The sequence below is a fragment of the Electrophorus electricus genome, chromosome 2 (assembly GCF_041902795.1).
Source record: "Electrophorus electricus isolate QZ-2024a chromosome 2, ASM4190279v1, whole genome shotgun sequence".
In the NCBI taxonomy this organism is placed as follows: Eukaryota; Metazoa; Chordata; class Actinopteri; order Gymnotiformes; family Gymnotidae; genus Electrophorus; species Electrophorus electricus.
In genome coordinates this window covers 9,548,962-9,552,364 of record NC_137498.1, presented here as the reverse complement: position 1 = coordinate 9,552,364, position 3,403 = coordinate 9,548,962, and the positions used below count along the sequence as shown (strand labels likewise).

General features: G+C 44.5%; 1 long non-coding RNA gene across 1 annotated transcript; it reads left to right on the top strand.

Annotated features, from left to right (window-relative positions):
* The first annotated feature begins 311 nt into the window (after positions 1-311).
* LOC145660160 (uncharacterized) lies at positions 312-2,914 on the top strand. The gene is made up of 3 exons (XR_014126346.1): positions 312-347; positions 2,142-2,240; positions 2,371-2,914. It is a non-coding gene; the product is annotated as an uncharacterized LOC145660160 (long non-coding RNA).
* The last annotated feature ends 489 nt before the right edge of the window (positions 2,915-3,403 follow it).

Genomic DNA, 3,403 nt, shown 5'->3' with positions numbered 1-3,403 from the left:
CATAAAGGATGTACAGAGCCCTGTAACCTCAGACTTTGCTGTCGTTTTACCACCACTGACATACAGCAAACCAAACAGCAAACTGAACAATTTTGTTTGTACAAATTGTAAATACAATTCTGTAGTATAAAATCTAAAGTTAAACATACAGAATACATAACAGCCCTGAACCCTCATTACTTATAACTGATCACACTTTTCTATTCTGGCAGAGGCTCCATATAAACCTGTAAATCCTCCTCCAGTGGACACTGACACAACAAGTCCAACAGCTTCAACTAAACCTGCTACTACAATGACGTCTCCAAATGGTTATAAGACATTCAGTCCATCAACTACCAATGGAGGTAACACACATTGGTTTAACGAGTGTGGGGCAGTATGCAAGCATGAGTTAGCCTGGTCTGATGCATTTTTTAATGAAAATGAAAGCACACATGAACATACTGTGCTAATGTTGCATACACAATGTCATACAAGCGATTAAGGCAAAATAACTGACATTGGGGGTTGTACTGGATTGGGCTTTATAGGGTAAATAATGAGGGTGAGACTAGACCCAGGTGACCCCTGTGTGAGGGCATGAACAACACAAAGCATGTGGAGGAACAAAAACAAACAAAGGAGCACATGGGGAGGAGGATGATGGTGAGAGGTGTTACAGTAGCACCCACACCCCCCTTAACACGGGGCTCCTGTGTGATGGTGGTGAGAGGTGTTACAGTAGCACCCACACCCCCCTTAACACGGGGCTCCTGTGTGATGGTGGTGAGGGGTGTTACAGTAGCACCCACACCCTCCTTAACACGGGGCTCCTGTGTGATGGTGGTGAGGGGTGTTACAGTAGCACCCACACCCTCCTTAACACGGGGCTCCTGTGTGATGGTGGTGAGGGGTGTTACAGTAGCACCCACACCCTCCTTAACACGGGGCTCCTGTGTGATGGTGGTGAGAGGTGTTACAGTAGCACCCACACCCCCCTTAACACGGGGCTCCTGTGTGATGGTGGTGAGGGGTGTTACAGTAGCACCCACACCCTCCTTAACACGGGGCTCCTGTGTGATGTGGTGAGGGGTGTTACAGTAGCACCCACACCCTCCTTAACACGGGGCTCCTGACGTGCATAACAGTTGACAAGGGAGCCCGAGCCCGGCATCACACAGCAGGGTCTGGAGAACCTGGACAAGGACAGGTGGGAAAGGAGGAAAAAAAGGGGCAAGTCCATCGGGTGAGGGGTGGAAACAGGACTTTGTACCACAACCAGAGACCTGACAGCAGGCTGGACAGGAGACGACTGGGTTCCAGCTTGGGCAGTGGGATGGACGGGAGCCCGGCTGAGAGTAGGAGCACGGGATATGGGATAACAGGAACCGAACCACAGCTGGGATTGGGACAGTTACAAAGATATGAATGGGAACAGACAAAGGCAGACACTGGGACTGGTAGGGTCGTGTCAGTCCAAGCACAACAGAGATGTGACAGGAGGTAGCCAGGCCAGGAATGAGGGAGAATGTCTGCAGAGAGCGAGAGCGAGAGAGAGCGAGAGAGCGAGAGAGAGAGAGAGAGAGAGACCCCCCCCGGGACAGCTATTCTGCTCAGGTGAAGACTAATCCACTCCATGAGGACTTGACCCAGCAGTCCCTGTTTCATTAACTCACAGAAAATGACTGAAGTACACACTGCACCTACAGAACCTGTAACCTCACACTTAGCCATCCTATTAACCACCAGTAACACAGTGAACCGAAGACTTTTGCTTTTACAAACTGTACATACATCAGTTTTGTAGTACAAAATATAAATGTAAACATGTAAAACGCATGAAAGCACAGAACCTTCAGTACTTTCAACTCATCATATTTTCTATTCTTGCAGAGGCCCCACATTCATTCTGTTCATCAACTACCACTGAATTTAAGATGCATTTGTTTAATAATATTCTCCCATCAACTCCATAAAATGATTCCCCACTATATACTACTACTACGAATACTAATAATAATAATAGTAGTAAACGACATTTAGTTTAACATTTAGTTTAAGAGGGAGTGTTTGGAAGAGTAAACAGTTCACAGCTGTGCTAAATAAATATATTCTGCTGCTGTGTAAGACTGGGGTCAGTGTTTGTTGTGTTGTTACAGTCTCTCCTCAGACTCTGCCCTACATCCCCTTTGCTTTGGTCACTGTGATCTTCCTCCACATTATCGTGGCTGTGGTTTATTACACCAAAAGAAACAAAGGTAAAAATCTCATTAGCAAGCTGTTATAATCAGATTGTTTTCTCATTGTGTCCATTAACATCCATTTTACCATGTGCAGAGTCAGATCCTGAATGAATTGAGTTGTTCTTGTTCATGTGACCTGCTTCAGTGTCAGAAATGAGCAGAGTTCACTATAACACTGCTGGTGGAGATGGAACAGCTAGTCGGCAGTAGAGAAGAAAACCAAGAGAAATCAACAGACCAGCTACAGACCTACACACCTGTTTAACAGACCTGCCACACACATCTGATCAGCGTTAAGTGGCACTGAAATCTGCGTTGTGGTTCGGTCCGGTAGAGAGGAACCGGTGCTAATTACTTGCTAATTGCTAATTAGATACTAGCATAAAGTAGGACTTGTAGGGGCAGGACAATCTAGAACTAAATTCTGACTCCAACAAGCATCATTTTGCTTGTCTGTAAAAAATGTATTGCGTCTGTAAAAAATGTATTGCGTTTTATTATTACATTATCGTATTTTTCCCCAAAAATATTTTTTTTCTGCATTTTATGTGTGTATTTCTATTGAAGGATTTTTTGAAATTTGAATTTTAAATAGCATCATATTTTTTTTCTGTTCTTAATCATGTCTTTTAAAGTCAAATGCCAAACTGTTGGCTGTACGCATCACTTCCACTGTGTATCTATTGTTGTTTCATAAATAAAGAGCCAAAGCAGGACAGAGAGTTGTGGTTTCTGTTTACACCCACTGATAACCACACACATCATGAAGGTGTGTGTGGTGCAGTTTGACAGCAGAATGTGTGTAGAGTGCAGTTCACTGACAGCAGTTGGATATGCCACTATCTGTTGGACATCACTATCTGTGATGTGTCTAGCTGGGGGGGAATTGGCACACACACATACATACACACACATAAAAACACATGCACACATTCATACAAACAAAAACATACACACACATACACACACACACATACAGCTGCTTCAGGATGGCCAGACCCACATTTGAAGGACCTGGAGAAAAAAACATAATTTTACACACACACTAAATGTACAAAGTGATACACACCTACCCCCCCCCCCCCCCCCACACACACACACACACACACACTCACAAATATATGCCTGCTCCCATAGATGCGTATGTAGCTACCAGTTTACAGTTGTGAGAATTGTAC